The 19,443-nt window shown below is 36.2% G+C and overlaps 1 protein-coding gene across 4 annotated transcripts in view; it reads left to right on the top strand.

Moving 5' to 3' along the window:
* The window catches only part of LOC145674561 (uncharacterized), a 260,984-nt gene that overhangs the window by 55,248 nt on the left and 186,293 nt on the right, over positions 1–19,443 (top strand). The gene's annotated exons all lie outside the window — the stretch shown is intronic.

Genomic DNA, 19,443 nt, shown 5'->3' with positions numbered 1-19,443 from the left:
ACTCGAGGCTCGTCAAACTTTGTTCGTGCTCAAGTCTCTCACATTGAATCGCAGAGAAAATGTAAACATAGAGAAATGCATCTTTATAGAAATGCGTTTTGTGTTGACTTGTACCGAAATTTAAATTTTGGTACCATATATTAATATGATATGTGTTAAAAATTCTTTTATTTTGTTTTTGATATATTATGATAAATATCCTGTAGGGAAGCGGTCTTTAAATTGTGGTCCGTGAGCTATAAGTGAATCGATGACTGCAGAAAGGGTGCGAGTCGCATCCACCTATTGAAAGATATGGGAGACAGTAACTTGTCCTCCCTCTTTCAAGGGAGGTACGGGAAAAACACATTGGTAGCAGCAGCAGCATGGGTACACTTGAAATAGAAGGGCTGTAATACAAGTACACTGATATATTGATATATGATTTTAAAAAAAATGGTGAATTTGGTTGTGGAAAAGGACAAGAGCTGCGTGATCTGCAGAACATTGCGACTATGAAGGGTGGTTCCAAATGGGGAAAAAAAAAATTAAGAAACTCTGGTATAGAGCATGAATTGATTGTTGTGAAGTATCTTTTTCTTTCTTCTTTCATCTTTCGACATTTACGTAAGAGATATTGCGTATAAAATAAATAAATTTAGTCTACAAAATATTAAAGTGGCGTATTAAATTAATCAATTTACTATGTTTTTCCGGTATGTCTTAAGGCATAATGCTAACTAAACTAAAAACTAACTTTATGGCCTATCGAATCCGGAGGTTCAATGCCGCATTCACAAAAGCTCTCCGTTGACTTCTGTCCGTAGGAAACTGGATCCAGTTTCTACTTTGTATTCCTTTTCCTACAAGATCAATCTTAATATTATCTTCCCATCTTCGCCTAGTTCTTCCTAATGTTCGTTTTCCGATTGGACTTCCAGTTAAAACTTTCAAAGCGTTTCTACATTCTTCCATTCTGGCTACATGACCTGCCCACCTGTGCCTTCTAAATTTGATGGTCCTAACAATGTTTGGTGAGCGGTATAAATTATGTAGTTCCTCGTTATGAATTTCCGCCATTCTTCATTCCCGTTCCTCTTGAGCCCGAATATTCGCTTCAGGATCTTATTCTCAAATATTTTCAGTCTGTGTTCCTCCCTTAAAGTAAGCGACCATCTTTCGCAACCATACAGAACAACAGTCATGATTATCGTTTTATATATTTTAAGCTTCAAATTCCTCGACAGAATTCGCGACGACAAAAGATTTTCAACTGAATAATAACACGAATCCCCTGCTTTTAGTTGACATTTAATTTCTTCGTCAATATGGTTTTCGTCCGTTAGAGTAAGGCCGCGCTAAGAGCAGCTCTGACAACTCTCACGTGCGATCAAGCGTGATTACCACGTTTATCTTCTGTAACAATACAATATAACAAGGGGCACATTTTGTGGGAAAAGAATCACCTATGTATTGCAACAAAAATATTATTTAACATTATTCCTGACAAAAGTATTAGTCAAAAGAAACAAACAAATTAGTATTGCGTTAAGATAGTTCACAAAATCGTTAATGTTTACAACCGTTACTTCTAAATACATAGAGCCTTATGCAGAATCGTTTTGAAGTATGATTAGCGTCATACTAAATGCCTGACTGCTGCATGGAAACATATCTTAGTCGAACTCTTTAGCATGAGCTTCTTCGTGGCTAAGCGGTTAGCGTACGCCCCTTGGTATGGGAGACCCCGGTTTGATTCCCGGCGGAAGCTCATGTGGTACGGATTCCACGTTAATCAGTAGGTCCACGTCTCATATAACCTCGCTGCTGAAAGAGACGTTAAACTCAAAATCAACTCAACTCTTTAGTATGACACTAAACACGCGTCAGAACGACTCTACTATATAGAACTGAATCTACTATTTCCCCCACTTTATTCAATGGCAATAAAGGACCATCATTGCGTTCTTTTTCCAAATATTCTCTAAGATTAAGCACAAATTCCCGTGCCTGATTTGTCAAGGGCACCCCCTTTCCGCACTTCAGGCATTGTGTTCATAAACACATACATATACACACACTAAATTTATATTTTAGTTCTATGTGAATAATACGAATACAAACTATGTTCCACTGGTGAAAGAAAATAACAACGATTACACCACAATATTCACACCATTGCACTGAGATGATAGCACAAGAAATCAAAACAACCTGACAACCCAAATCTTTCACAGTAATGAGTGTATAAATGCGACATCACTGTTCTGTTACCATGGAAACAACCTAGAGTTTCCAAATGTATTTTTATGGGTCTAAACGTATCCTCCCCTTCATATATTGGTGAAAAAAATGTCTTCTACGAAAAGACAAACATAGCTGGATCATGTTCGTTAGTTTCCAACTACTCAATTTCTAAATCAGTCCTTATGAAAAGCTCATTATAACGGTCTCTGTAATATATACACTATGTACATTTTTTTTTTCGATGTCAACAAATTTCCTACAAAGACCATTACAAATTCTACTAATTTCAGCCTGACATTCCAAATCACGGGTCATTGCCCTTCGACTTTAGAAGAGCCATACAGACTCGCTACCCTCTTTGCTTTCATTTCCACGAAAACCTACTCCCTGCGGCGACAGGGAGGTGGACCGGTTGTTGTTCCGTGTAACCCCACTTCTATTTACGTAGCAAACTTGTCAAGAGGACAAAGTTGTGTCAATAATTAGAAAAAGAAAAAAATATTCATTATTTTGGCAATAACGTTAAGCCTAGTGGAACTACGTTGTGCTGGAATGTTGAGGAGTAAAGTGAGGTACGATTATTTTTTAAATATCGAGTTTGTGAATATTTCAACTTATAATCTGATTCAATCAGTGATAAAGTAATTCGATTCCTTCATCGTTCTGTCAAGTGGTCACTTTGATTCTTCTTTCTATGACAGTTCGCAACACTATCGTCAACTTACACGATGTTACATCTGTCAGAGCTTAGGTTATGATGGCCTTAGAATAATATTGATCCTAGATATTTAAAAGATACCTATAACAATTCACTTTACCACAAGATACCCATAACAATTCATTAGCTACTATGCTACCCATAACAATTCATATCCTGTGTGCAGTATTCCTAGATATTTAACAGAAGGTATCTGGAAGGGAAGCTCATTTTAAGAACTAGATAAAATATTTTACCATCTGCACACGATGTGGAAGAACAAACGACTAACGACTATATGGTTAGAAGAATAATGGCAATGGAAGTGGATGGGAAGAGATGTAGAGCGAGACAAAGAAGGAAATGAATAGAAATGGTTAAGAATGGCTTTAGAAAAATCGAACAGGGAAAGAATTCCAGAACAGTGCTTTATGGAGGAGACTTATCAGAAACTTCAATTTCCTTATAATGTCGAACTAGGAAACAAATTACTGAACGAAGCAACGTTTCTTTTAAAGAAAATTATAATAATAACTGTGTAGCAATTTCGCCAACTAACTGATCATCAGACACTACAAAAACAAGATTGAGTTGCATCTAAATATAACAAGATCTCAGAAACTGGTTCTGAACACGAATCGCGGTAAAAATGACAGGCGGAAAAAATAGCATAGAGGAAAAACAGTACATAAACACGTAACATATACGGTAAGAAAGCATTTTCAAATATATTAGTCAAACTTACCTCCTGCATGTATTAGCTGAAGAACTTCTAGCCTTTAGTACTGGAACATTCGAGAGCGAAATTGCTTATACTACACAACTTGACAAACGAATATTCTGGTATTTATTTTATTTCATTTTCTATTATTTCTGGATCGACATTATACTATATACAGGACATAATTTAAGTGAAACAACAGTAACTACAATACCTTGTTATTTTTATAATGCAAATCATGTAGTCAAATTCGCAATACTATAAGAGAACTTAAATGCAATAGTAATAACTACACTATTATATAATTTTGTATTGTCTAATTTCGTATAATGCAAATCCACAGTTTGGTTCGTTGTACTATAACCAGGTGGTACTTTAACCTTGTACTCTGTCATGTTTAAAATCTCAAATTATGAGCGACTGTACGTATAAAGGCTTCAAGGGATTTGTTTCCGTCAATGTAATCTAAATATAAATTCCTCAGCTCAGCCTGTTGTGCAAATCAACATACACTCACTTCTTTTTCGGCACTTGCCCCCTTTCACACTGCAGGATCATTGTTTCCACTGCCGTGCAGTCTTGGCGCAGGCATTCAACTAACTTCCATATTGTTGGATGGTTGTACTCAGAAAGTCGGGAAAACTTAACCTTCCAATCCTCGCATGTGCATACGTTCTCTCCAAGAGTAACCTGATACATATTCAAATGTTGGGGAGGAAACCGTGGCGGAATGTGTCCTACTCTCAAGTTTCTTCCCCTCCTACTCTCCTGTATGAACCGGATACATATATTGAATCAAAATAATGAATGAGATCTTCTGATTCTGAAGGAGCTATCTGTTTTAAGTATTCCATGAAAATGAAATAAAAGAAGTACCAGAATGTTGGTTTGAAAAATTGTGTAGTATAGTCAATTTGTTTCTTGAATGTTCCAATACTAATAATTCGTCTACAAGGCTAGAAGTTATTCAACTAATACATGCAGGAGGTAAGTTTGTGTAATATATTTGAAAATGCTTTCTTACGTGTATATGTTACGTATTTACATATTGTTTTTTCCTGCCTGCCATCTTTTCCTCTCTAAAAATGACCCTGCCATTTTTATCGCACACCTCTAAACACTGATTGGCTGGTCAGAATGGACTCAGCCAATCATAACAAACGAATAACCGTTGCTTCGTTTAGTGCTTTGTTGTCTAGTTTGAGTTGTTTAGGATAGTGAAGCTAATATGAGGCAGTTAAGTGTACCGTCAGTGAAGGGGCTAAGTGGCGTTCTTCATTTTTCTAATTTTACTGGAGAGCAATCTAAAATGTCTCTTGAATGTTATTTCGTTCTTCTCATTTCAAAACAGGATGGACAAAATTCATGATTTTAAAAAAAAGTCTTTTTTTTTTATTTAAATCGATTTTTTTGATTTAAATCAAATCTCTCTCCTCGTAAGTTACAAGTCGCAAACTGAAGAAAAAGCATTAGGAATTAGTATTAAATGCTAATTATGCCATTTAAATGAAAGTATTAGGGTTGAATTTTGAATTAATCCCCAGGTGTTAACCTCTGTTAATCCCAAACATTGTTTCTTTACCTTTTAATTTTAATTTTTTTTTTTAAAGAAATTATGAACTTTTAGTCAAGCAGCTACATCATTATCCCTATTTATCCTAGGATCATGGTTCATACCTCATTCTCTTCAGAATAGAACAGCCTTTGAAACGGTATCATTCACATTTCCCTATCATGTCCCTGAAGCGGGAAATAGAGAGAATGGGATTTTTCTGATTTTTTTTTTTCAAATTTTCATCCCCTCTGGACTCTCTTGTGTTAACGTACATATCTCAAAATCAACTGGGAAATACTAAGGGTTGTACTAAATGTGTGCATAAAATTTCAAGCTATCTTGAATACTGAGGGCGGGGAAAATATTTAACAATGAGCTAAGAACATCCCCACAATGCCCCAAATAACCCGCATGTAATATAAAAATTTCCTCAGACATCTCTATTTATCCTAGGGTCGTGATTTGTACATTATTCTCTTCAGAATAAAAAAGATTTTCAATTGTACCATTCAAATGTCTCCATCGTGTATCTGGGGCGGAAAAATCACGAAAAAAGGGATTTTCTGTTAAAAACTAAAAAGGATATTTTTATCTCTCTGGACCAACCCCCTGTTTTAAGGTAGAGATCTGAAACACTGAAAAATACTAAGGGGTGCATTGAATAAATGTGCAAAATTTCAATCTTCTAGGTGCAAAAGTAAGCCCGCGAAAAATAATATCCCCCAAATACCCCAGATTCCTGTATAAAAGAGGATATCAGGTGACAGTTTCCTGAAACATCCCTATTCATCCTACGATCATGGTTCGTACGTCATTCTCTTTAGAATAGAACAGCCTTTCAAACGGTACCATTCGTATGTCTCCATCTGAATGGCGGAAAAAGCTATTTTTTTTTTTTTTTTTTTTTACATTTTCCCCTCTGGACCCCCCTGTTTTCACGCAGAGATCTAAAAACATGTGAAAAATACTAAGGGGTGCACTGAACGAGTGTGCAAAATTTCAGTCTTTTGAATGCAAAATATAAGTCTGCCAAAAAATAAGAATAGGCATAACAAAAAAATATCTTTTTAAATTTATGTCGTCATCACACACTATGTCTCGACGCAGAAAGTCGTGAAAGCATATGTAATATGTTCTACAATGCCTTCAGTCTTGCCAAAAAAAAAAAAAAAGCAGTAAAAAAGTTTATTGGTACTTTTTAATCGAATAATGAAGATTGTTTTTAATAAAATGAAAATAGGTAATATAATTTATAAGGTTAAGCATTAAGTAAAAAGTATAGCAACGTTTATCAAAATGTCACTTTTTTCACAAAAGTTACTGATATTTGGTAGGGGCATATTTTTAAAAAATTGGACCTAGCTTGAGGCACGAAATACATAAATTTCGCCTAAAGTTATAAATCTTTAAATAATCGGAGAGGGGATAAGACCCCTCTAAATACGCCCTATTTCCTGGGAACAAACAAGCAGACGCGCACGCGAAAGAATTGTCGTCTTAAATGTCGATGGTGATTTCCCCGTTGGAACAGTTAAAGATTTTAAAACCCAAACCCATTGTTACGAAAAGAAGAAAGCAGTATTGCTCCGTTACCCGTTCAAAACGGGATTTTCCCTAATCATCCTGTGCATGACACTTGTTTTCATACTATGCTGTACATACTGTACATTTGAGTCTCATTGTATTATGATTATTAACTTCCATACTCGAAATATTAGAACAGAAACGGGATTTTACTTATTTTCACTTTAAATTAATTTATTTCGGATTTCGATTTAAATCAACGATTTTTATTTAAAAAATCAAGTGATTTAAATCTTGATTTAAATCGTGATTTAAATCAGACTGATTTAAATCAATCCACCCTGTTTCAAAATATACAATCTGCAGAAAGTTTTTTTCCCCCTTATCTAAGAAATTCAGCTACGAATTTTTTACGATTGACAGATCGGGTTAAATAAGGATAAATAATGGTCATAACTCGAAATCGCGGTTTTTACTTCGGCAACTCGTTCCTTTACCGACGGGAAAAGACGGTGAGAAAGAATGTGGAAATCCTGTTTAATTTTAAAATTGTCAATTTATTGGAGTGTAAAGTTGTGCAATAGAATCACACATTATTTAACCTTGCGTTACCCGCGCTAGCAAAGTTACAATAATGCTCGCGCACGGACCGAAAGACCGTGTTTTCTTTTTATTGCTAAAATTGGGTTATAATGGAAAGGAAACGTTGAAATTTACGGAAAACTTTAATATTGCATACAGTAGCAAGTATGCTAGTGGTAATTACATGTTTTACGTAATTGCATGCCTACAATAATAGCTGCACTTAAAAATGTCTACTAAAATCTTGAAACTAAATATCTAACTAAAAAAAACTTTTTACTGGAAATAGCTTATCAAAAAACATTGCTTTTAGGCCTGTATGCTCTCAACAGATGTATTTCTTGTATTTGGCACTTGTAAACCTGGTTTTTGTTTTTTGGTTCCACGACCAAAACGAGCATCTTCCAGCATTACCTTCGACAGTTGCAGGTTGCTGATCTGGAACTCCACTACTCTTCGAACTCTCATTTGCAGTTCACGAGGAAGGTTTATCTTCACTGCTCTGGACTTCGAGAGGTAGAAACGAAAGCTATACGAACTGTCCGCACGTGTTATTAACTTATGACGATGAATTAACTAAAAAGGCTACGCCCGGTACGTAAGACCGTGCGCGAGTAACGCAGGGTTAAAATTGTTATTGTAGTTTTCATATAACAATTTTTTTTCAGACAAATATATTTCACAATAATACTTTTTTTTTTTTTCACAAAAAACAAAAATTAAAGAAACCAAAACTAAATTGACTGAACTAAAACTAGATTTCACCCATGAAATTAAATTTGCAGGATTAAATATAAATGAAAACCTAACTTGGGAAACCAACGTAAAATAATAGTAAAATTAAATTCCAGACTTTACGCACTCAGGATACTATAGTTAGGTGGCTTAGTGGAAAAATCGTGCAAAATGTGATACCAACATGCCACTTTTAGGAGTGACGTGTACTTATGTAAGGACAAAATATGGATATAGACCCAAACTTCTGGGGGCGTGGTTTGCCTGGTATGACGTCATCAACATGGCCGCCAGCTCAATTAATTTCTTTAAATTAAAAAAATAATAACTTGGCTACCGTTCAACATAGAAACTTCGTTCGTGCTTTATTTGTGAGGACATACTCCACATTTTGACTTATGTAGAAAATATCTTATATATATGGCCGCCATTTTTAAAAATGGCGCCTCAAAATGAAAAGAAAGTATTACTCGAAAACAATTTTTGCCTTTAACGGTGAATAACTATGAAACGAGTACGAACTCACAAAAACACTTTGAAATAATCGAAATCCCGCGTTTCAAGAGCTTTCAAACAGCACATTTATCATTGTTGTATGAATGTCATTAACAATTACAATATTAACAATTTTATTTGTTTTTGTGTCTTTTTACTTTCGCCCTTGAGTTAACTTCCGCTTGGGATATGTTTGGAACACATTTCGCAGAGAAACCATGTCGAAGGGAAAGAAATGTCAATTAATCAGTCTTGACCAAGATTTGCAACGTGTAGTGAGTGGAAGACCTGGAAACATTATTAACTGGAACCTATGTATTTTGTGTCAAGAACATTCATCTGAAAAGCTCGTATGTCCAGCGAAAACCAAAATATCAGACGTTGGCGCAGGATACAGGACTTTGTGTAATGATTTCCGCCGTGAATTACTTGATGACGGAAGTGGACTCAAGGAAACCATTACCAGAAATGAGGAGAAATTTCATAAGGCGTGGAGACACAGATTCGACCAAAGTACAGAAGATAATAACAAAAAAGCGAAAACACGAAGATGAAATCGTTGATAGTGCTCCATCTACTCGTTCAACGTTCCACGCAGGTGACGTCAAGTACATCTGCTTCTTCTGTGATGCAGACATCACATCTGATACACTGGTCAACGTTCGTACTCTTGAATTAAGTAACCGAGTTCGTGATGCGGCTGTTACTTTATGTGACACTAAGTTATTGGCAAAACTTAGCAGCGGTGATATGGTCGCTACGGAAGCTAAATATCATTAAAAAAAAAATGTTTTGCTCAGTTATACCATCGTGTACGTAAAGTAGCAAGCAACAGGAAGAGCTCTGAAGAAGAAAATTTTCCATTAATATATAAGATGGTGCTATCGGAAGTGATTTCCCATCTTCAAGATGCGCTACAGAGAGAAAGCCTCCTAGTGTTCAAAGTAGCTGACATTAAAAGACTTGTAATTCGTCGCCTGATCGAACTTGGCGTTGCTGATGCAGAGAAGACTGTACACAGCTCAAGGCTTTGGGAGAGAATTCTAACCTTCTGTACCTGAACTAACAGAAGTAAAGAAAGAAAAAGATATTCTTCTTATTAATCAGTCTAACGTGGGAGATGCTGTTCACGGTGCATGTATGTATAGCTCTGAACAAGAAAGAATGTCGTTAGCTAGAGCAGCATCTATTCTAAGGACCCACATTTTCAAATCTACCCCAAAATTTAATGGACATTTCACCAGCAAGAGCCAAATAAAGCCCGTTCCTGTAGTGCTGACAACGTTTATGAGAATGGTTCTGGAAGGGCTAAACATTTCAAATGAGGAATGTGTGGATGCCAGTACAGCAGCATTATCGCTGTCTCAACTAGTTAAGTTCAACTGCGTAAAGCAGAGACGAAATAATAAGTGTTAAGTGAAAACCCGTCATTCCCTGGAAAATGAAACTCCCTTTCCACTGTACATAAGCTTGATTATTCACACGAAAACATTGAAGAAAGGCTTTATAGAACGACTAAACAAACTTGGATTATGTGTACCATACGATCGAATTCGCGAAGTATCAGCAACACTAACCAATAAACTTTGTCAAGGACCAGAATGCCGTGTATCCTCCTGGTCTGGTTCAAAATAGGTTTGTCTGTGCTGCTATAGATAATATCGATCATAATCCATCTTCGAACACTTTCCAGGAAGCGTTTCATGGAGCCGCCATATCATTAATTCAAAAAGTGTCCAACGATGGCAGTGCTCCCCATTTGTTGGTAAGTGATAAGGAATGGACAAAGAAGATCACTATCTCATTACCTAATTGGTACACTCGCATCCCTACAACATCAGTGAGGAAAACTGCTGAAATCACTGCATTTGAAAATGAAATTTTAACGTTTAGTGTAGAGCACAATCCTTTCTGTGGCAAGTGGCTGCAAATGAATAAGAGAAATTGATCTAGAAAGATCTGAAACCATTCAGCATATTGCGCGGAGTGCTTTCTATTCTACAGATGCTGACATTCCTCCTCCATCAAAGAGTGCGGGTGTATTACTTCCCGTATTGTATGATTCGATAACATCACCAGCAGTCGTTCGTCATCGCTTTGATATCATTAAGCAAGCACTGTTGTCATTAAATTCAGGCCAGATACCTGTGACTACGTGTGATCAACCAGTGTATGTTATTGCGAAACAGGTGCAGTGGTCCATGAGTGATGTGTATGGAGAGGACAAGATGGTTGTAATGATGGGTGGACTTCACATTGAAATGACTGTGCTGAAAGTGCTAGGGGACTGGCTTACAGGAACTGGATGGGCAGAACTACTTTCAGAATCAGAGGTCCTCACTTCTGGTAAAGCTGAGCAGTGTCTTCGAGGTATTCATGTTAAAAGAACGAGATATGTACACGAGGTTACATACGCAACACTGTATCTACTTCTAAGACAAGCATATTGAAATAGTTTGTCTACAATGAGTGATAAGCAACCGACTTTTGAGAAGTGGATTACAGTTCTACAGTCTGAACGAATCCTATCAGTTCAAATATTGGCACATAGTCTTTCAGCTGGAGTATTTACTGTTTCTTCTTCTCCACAGCATTCGTGCAGCAAATTTTGAAAAGTTCATCCCTTCACTAAAGTTGTTGTGCCAATGGATGTTTTCTACTGATTATACACATTATGCGAGGTGGATGCCAGTTTTCATCAACACTTTGGAAGAATTAAGGACAAAACGTCCATCTATTTACGAGGAATTTCGGCAGAGGGGATTTGTTGGTTCTGTAACTGGACGTCCCTACACATGTATATCGTATGATCATATGCATGAACAGTGTAATAAAGATGTGAAGGGTGATGGAGGCGCCGTTGGGTTGTTTTACAATCCCGGAGCTCTGTTGAAGTGGTTCCTTTCTGGACCCGTTATCATGAATCGGGTTCATCAGTTTGAAAATTACAGTGGTATATGCAGCACCATAAATAACGACATCGAAGTCCACCATGAAGACACACCAGCCACTAACAAGCGATTGTTCCAAGACGTTAAAAAGCTAATGGACGTATTCCAGCGAGATGATCGAAATCCATTCACTCAAGAAGATAATGTGCTTTTCTCTCTATCGAATGGAATTGTAGCCGATGATGACGCAGTACGTTGTGTTTGCATTGCTGAACCTCTCGGCAAAGAACAATACCAAAATTACGTCAAGGATTGCCTTGTGGAACGTAAGAAGTTAATTTACGACAAAATTCCTAGGAACAACCTTCTTCATTTGATCGACCTGTACGAAAAGTAACAAAAGAACAGCAGAAAGTGACAATCCTAAAAAACGACTGTGCTCTATTTAGCCACTTATTCGTAGCATGTCAGACACGAAAAAGCGACCTCTCTGACTTTTTCACACATGAAAACTTTGAGTTTCCTCCATCACTATCAGAAGATGGAACTCTCCGCAAAGTCAAAAAATCTGACATTATCACATGCTTAGAAAATTGTGGAGATTCTCAACACGTGGAGCCAGTCGCTACATGCATAATTGTGAATGGACCAGCAATCGTCCACAAGCTGAAACCGCTCTCCCAGCAGACATTCAAAGAATGCAGAGACACAATATTGTATCCATATATTGCAGCGATGTTATCCAAGTTTGAAAGAGTAGACGCTATCTTCGACGTTTACTTGCAGCGTAGCTTGAAATTGAGCGAGCGGAGAAAGCGTGGTAGTGGACCACGAGTAAAGTAAGCGGATCAGCATATATTCCTAGAAACTGGCCTATTTTCCTACATAATGCCGAGAATAAATCAGACCTTTTCAGATATCTTGCTAGTGGTGTAAATGAAATTAAAATACCACAAAAGAAGACTAATATTTTCTCCAATGATTGTTGAGTATCTTGTAATTCCAGTCTTGATCTCTCTTTTCTTTCTCCCTGTGAATACGAGGAAGCTCACACACGCATGTTAGTGCATGCAAGACTTGCCAGTCAGCACGGCCATAGCTTGATTATGATCCGAACGGTCGGTTCTGATGTTGTAATTGCCGTTCATACATTTAACGAACTAAAGCTACACAGTCTGTGAATTGAGTATGGTGTTGGAAAAAATCACAGGTACTCCCATGCGAAAAAAAAAATGCGCGTATACTGTAACTCACGATTTTCCTTTTTTATTCCTTTTTCCTTACGTTTATGGGTAAAATTGAGTTATTAGTATGTGGAGGTAATAGAGAGCAATTCATCTAAGGAGATATTTCCAAAAAATATAATAAAATAATAAAAATATAAACAAAACACAAAATTATGCTCGGTTTTGTGTATACTGGCAACGATGATTTCTAGGGATTTTTTCAGTAGCACAGCACGATTGCGGAGGGAATTCAGTAGGGGAGTCGAGGAGATGGATCAAGGAACGGGATACTGGACTAAAATGTTGCATTTATTGGTTAAAACCTAGTGTGTAGATTGCCTGCCAAATATAAATTAGCTTCTGTAACTAAGATGTCGTACGAAAATATAGAATTAAACAGAAAAACTCTTATGTTAAGGTTCGAAGCGATACGCACCATGGTTATGAAGATTATTTCTTAAGAAAAAAAAAAAAAAAAACAAACACAACGTAGCCTCTGTGGTTAGGTGGATAGAGTGTCGGATTCGTAGTTATTTTATTACTTTGACACCACATCGAATCCCATCCTTTTTTTTTTTTTTTTTTTTTTTTTTACAAAACATTATAATTTTCATGTTAATAAGAACCGAAGCAATATACTAAGCACAACTTATTGATATCCAGGATTACAGTATTATTGGTAACAGCGATTGTTTTCAGTTCATGTTGTTGTGTAGCTTCTCTCACCCTGTTTTCTTGGGAAAATAACAATTTTGTCTCCAACAAAATGTAAAGGATATATACGGACAGAAAAAGACATCTTAGTATCAAACGTGATTTATCGTGATGAAATGGACTAGTTTGCCATTATTAAAAAAAAAAAAAAAAAAAAAAAAAAAAAAAAAAAAAAAAAAAAAAAACTAAAGTAAATTACTGAAGTTGACTTCCCTTTAGCTTTTAGCTAAAAAAATATTTTTTTCTTTATAAGACTATACTTTATGAGGCAAGGTGTGTCATCATACCCACAAATTTAGCTAGGGAGTGAAAGATAATCGTTTATAGAAACATTTTAGAGGTTTAGGTGCGTGAAACACCAATACACTATGCTCTCGCTTATCCGACCATCCTTTGTTACACATACCGTATGATCCGATATATCATTGCAGAAAGAGCACCAATCGGCAAGAAGAACTGCAAGTTGTGGTCTTAATCTATTTTTCATGCTCTGGAGTATATCGCCTAGCGCGCCCGTCTACACGTTGACTCATACATCTATCATTCAGTGCAGACACGCATCCAGGTTTTCTATTCGGAGGGGGCCCAACACGAATCCTCGGAAGCACGTAATTCTAAATGTTTTAAAAATATCAATATCAATAATAATAATAATAATAATAATAATAATGCAACAATTCTGTATTTCTCTTAAACTTTTTCCTACTTTTCATTTATAAACCGGTTTACTTTGAAAACTGCATTATAGCACAAACAAAATGAAACATATTTTCGAGAGAAATGTAACTAAAGTAAACTGTCTGCTATCACATAACAAAAATAGCAAGAAGACATTAAGTGTATCGTTCTAATATATTAAAGTTAAAAACAGAACGGAAACAAAATGTTAATCCTATTTAATTCCTGTTCTTTAATTCCAAATGGTATAATGGCATTATGGTATGTTCTTAGAATTATAACAAGACAACAGCACATTGCCCAAAGTTTGGACACTGACTATTAGTAAACTAAATAAAAGAATCTCAAAAGGGTAAAAGCATGTTTATTAAAAAGTGCTTGAGTTTCGGAGGGGGACAGCCCTCAGGCCCTCACGCTGGATACGTCCCTGATTCAGTGCAGTGCAGTTATTTGTTATAAAACATTATTATTAAATGTGTAATATGTAAAATTATATCATAAGTTTCACTTTTAATAGGTCTTTCCTTAACACATCCATATTATCTAGCGTTCTGCCTGCCTGTTTATGTCGGATAAGCGAAATAGCATATACATGAACTAGCATTGTATTGTCCTAGAACAGACAATAGTGTGAAATGCTTATATTAAAAGGCTGGAATAAAAAAAAATACTGTTTTGGTAGCGTGAGAACAAATTAAAAACAATTCAATATATTTCCTAGGTATTAGATTATCATCTTATTGTGTCGATATGTATTCTTTTTTTAAACATAGTTTTAAAAGTCATACCATTCTCAATATTCCTAAGGAAATCGAAAGAAAAACTCCTATGTGCCTCTTGTGGCAAAGCGGCTTAAGTGCGTGGTCTGAAACGTTAAGGTATAGATAGAGTACCCGTACTTCAAAAATGCAAATCCGGGACGCTACTAAATTACGAGAATCTTTGAAATGCTTAAAATTGAAAGAAGTGTTGAATACTAATTTACTTTTCTCCATTAGATAGAGTTGTTCAAGCATTACGTTATCACATTTTTATTCCTTTCACTAGACCTTCTTCCAAGGGCGCCGATTTCTCTGTATTTTTTTTTTTTTCCTGGGAGGGCATTCAAATGCAGACGATATATATTAGGATTTTAAGGCAAATTGCATTCAAATTATGCCAAATATTGTATATTCATAAATACAAAGGGGGCCTACATGAACTTTGGGGGGCCCGGCCCCCTAGGATCGGCGCCCTTGCCTTCTTCCTAGTTAAGCAAACGTAAGCAGATGATTTACTCCCTTCCCCTGGTAAGCAAAATTGTTTTTGTTTCTCAAGATTTGTTGTGTTTCGTGAACAACAGCAGGAATTTCCAGATTACTTAACCATCTAAATGAATGTTTTCACTTAGAGCCATCCCGTCGATTCGCTTTGCCTAAGACTAAAATAAATCAAGGGTCAATAATGAAAGAGACATGTGGATCGAAGATCTTTCTTTGTTCGAACTTTGATTTTTTCAAATCCATGATGGGAAATTATATTATGTGTACAATTTTCGAAATTAATAGTATACAATCGTAAAAATATCTTACAAAACGATGGTTTATTGCAAAATACTTTGACTCAAAGAATAAATTACAAGTAATAAACTTGTTACTTTTCCTGAAGAATCTAATTCTTGAATGAGACAGAGGCTCTTCAGCGTAGTGCTTGGAAAGATTGCCTCACTTGTTCTACCTTCCCGTAACGCAGCCTTGATTCGACTTGATCCTAAACGGATTATTCAGAAGTCGAAGTCGGAAGATGTTTCCCATTTTTCCCAAACACTCTTGGTCGATTACAATCTGCCTCACTTGTGAGGGGACAACCCCATGCCGTAAGCGTCGGTGGACTACCGATAGGCAACTAGCGACATGTCCCCAAAAATTGGTGGTCCCGCAGCCAAAAATTGGTCCCACTTCCGCTTTGAAAATTATACCACCACTGGCAGAGAAGCGACTGAACGCCAACGAACCACAAAATTGTTCCCCTAAAATACGTTAAATCGCCTTTGCATTAAGGTGAGTCTACAAACATTTTTAAAAAAAGTAAAAATAAAGTGCCCTGAGCTGGGCGTGAACCACCAACCTTAGGGTTATTAGTTGCGTGTTCTTCCGAATTCGCCACGGAGGCGATTATGAAGACACAGCTTGTAGAGTGATAAATCGTTGAAGTATTTTTAATATTTCTAATCAGAGTGCTTCATTAACCGTGTATATTTGACGATAACTGTTTGGAATCAGATCAAATGCACTCGTCATGCAATTTTATAACAAAATGGCAAGCGTCTATTTACTTTTTTCATAGTTCTCCCATATTCACTTGCTAGTGATCGGCGACAGTTGCCAACTAAATTCATACAATTATACGCACCCATCTCAAGATTTTTCACTTCATGATGTAAAGGCAGGAGTTACTCTTGACCCCCGGAGCTCAAGTATTGTCCTTATAATAACAATTCGTCAGGGAAAAGTAATATATAATAATAACCGCATGCACATGACTGGCGATAGTTCGTGTTGGTCCCTTTGCGATTCTCCGTGACAAATCAAAGGAGCGGGGATCAAAATAAAGTCCTCGCTGTTACGTGGTGGTAACTTCAATATCCGCGATTCTAGATATCTGCTTCGACTCGACGAATCCCTGCCACTAGTGGCACACTAGCGGCAATCCTTCGACGCGTCGCTATATTGACGATCGCCATTTACCAGCAAGTGGGCCACTAGGTGTTGGCGACGTTTATGGCATGGAGAAGCTAATAAACAAACAAACCAATAAATAAATCTAAAACCTTATAAAAAGTTTTCCCAAAATTTACATCTTGCAAAATCATTTGTTGGTATTCCAGAACTGCAAATTCACCTGTATTCATAATTTACTTCTATCGTAGTTTTGATATGAGAATGATATGTCTGAAACTGTAACACAGGTCATTAAGACTTTGTTTTTTTTTTTTTTTTGCTTTAGTCAGATTTAGCAGTTTTACTTAGCAGTTAGTCAATTTGGATCTGTGATTTTAGAGTTTTAGAGATTTCCTTAAATTTTTCATTTCTACAACAGTTGGCAACTAACACCATTAACGTATCTCTTTCGATATTTCCATAGGCAATGGCTTGGTCACTCCCAGTATATTTCATACAATGAACTACGGTGTCTTACTCCATTAATCCGAACTACATTTAATATCCAACAACTCTGTACATTTTCTCTTAAATCTGCAAACTTTCTACTAGGTTAAAACTGAGTATTTTCTATTTTCTTCCTTTCTTGCTAAAACGAAAGTGTTCTTTAGACAATTTGAAATGATGACTCTATATTACATTATGTTGCATAGGGCATTTTATGTAGCATATCATTTGACAGTTGGACACTTTCTTCGTATATTGAAAGCTACAGGGATTAAGTCCTTCTACACTTACATGAGAGGTAAACAAACTCTTTTTAATTCGTGGAATTGTGCCAATGCACTAGGTCCAGAGAGTTTTTAATTTAAGATTATTATTATTATTATTATTATTATTATTTTATTGACTTAGGTTTTCCTGAATATTAAGCAATATTTCACAAAAAGCTGGTATTTTTAAACAAATGTGTTCGATATCAAGTTTTCATAAAGTAGTCACTCTCTCCTATAAATAATTTCAGAAGGGCCGCGGTGGCTCAGTGATAAAGCGTTCACCTTTGGTGCATGGGATCCTTGGTTCGACCCCAGCTCGCACCAAGTGAATTTTGTGGTGGACAAACACCATGTGCATGGGTTTTCTCGGGGTTCTCCCGTTTTCTCCCACTTTCTTCATTCTACCATTTCATTCATTTCTCATCATCACCGTGTCCTTTAGCCTAGTCGGTATAACCATGGGTCGTAAAACTTAAAGATTTGATCTCAAATAATTCCAACCCAGACAGTTGCAGGAAGTATGTCATTTCGAATAAAACAAACTACTCTATAAAATTCTGAGTATTATTATTTTTTAAATATACAATTCTAGCGGACCTTATTTCTAAATCGAAGGGTAAGAAAACTAAATTCACTCTTATTATTATAGATTAATTTCAATTGAAGCAGTTAAAATAGTTGGGGAAAAATTAGAAAGCCATACCCTATATTCCAGTGTGCCACAACCGGATAACAGGCACACTGGCGTGCCCAGCAAATTGCAAGAATATTTGTCGAGTTTATTTTATTTATTATTATCAACGATTCTCCCATGGATCAGCTGTCTGTATACAGTTAAACAAACAAGTATCACGTTGAGGGAATGAGTGTAATTATTTACTTTAATAGTAATAGAAAAGTATATTTTCTTGTATTTTCTACCGAGAATAACTGCATCCGGTCTAGAAAGCTGGGGCTAACAACGAAGGAACCCGATGTGCCAAACACACACCACTCTATAGTCATGAGTGCCACAAGTCCTTTTCTACGTCTTGGCACCCTAAAGGTTGTTGCCTTCAAAGAGAGAGAGAGAGAGAAATAACTTAAGTCTATTGCACTTCCATGCTTAAATAAAAACATTATGTAAATAACTGTTTCGTTTTCTGTTATTATTATTATTATTATTATTATTATTATTATTATTATTATTATTATTATTATTATTATTATTATTATTATAAATTTCTTAGGAAGTTGACTGCCATATGTATGCACACTGCTCTCCCGTGCAGCGCCTCGTGTATGATTTTCCATACATAAACTATATATTCCAAGTTTGTTGTGTTCGTTCTATAGGTGTGTTTGTAATTAGATGCATATGGCGTAGAAATCAAAATTTAATGTCCACGCTACGTATATGCAAAACCATAGACAAAGAAATTTATGAACAAAGACATTTATGGCGCTAAAACAAAGGGCAAAAATAAAGAATTACTGGCGGATTGTTGCCCGTTGTGCACAGGTATTAACGGTTAACAGTGTTAAATTTAAACACATAGTTTTAATTAAGCACGAATTTAACTTATAGAGTACAGTGCGGAAAGGCTGAGGAGTTTGCTAGGATCGTTACAATATCGAACCCCGTAAAATGTACTGCAAACCTGTCCGCAAGCCCCCGTAATGTTCAACAGACGTTGTGTATTAATGCTCATTTCAATGCAAACCTATATAGACCTACGCACTTCAATACTCAACGAAGGTGCAGAGACAATTCATGAGTTCCAGTATTAAACTCTCTCACCCAATGTATTCTCCTAACATGTCTCCCAGCGATTACAATATTTTTTGGTATCTCAATCACTTCCTAGTAGGATAGCTTTAACTAGAGACCACTGATTAACCTGGTATTGCATGTTTCACTTTCTTACCTTTGGAGTTGACAGTCATGGGTTGGACTTTTACACGCAAATATCTAATATTAACAACGTTTCTTCTATAATTTCGT

This window comes from Thermobia domestica, chromosome 17 (genome assembly GCF_964235325.1).
Source record: "Thermobia domestica chromosome 17, izTheDome1.hap1.1, whole genome shotgun sequence".
Lineage (NCBI taxonomy): Eukaryota > Metazoa > Arthropoda > Insecta > Zygentoma > Lepismatidae > Thermobia > Thermobia domestica.
This window is presented reverse-complemented; position numbering and strand designations above follow the sequence as displayed.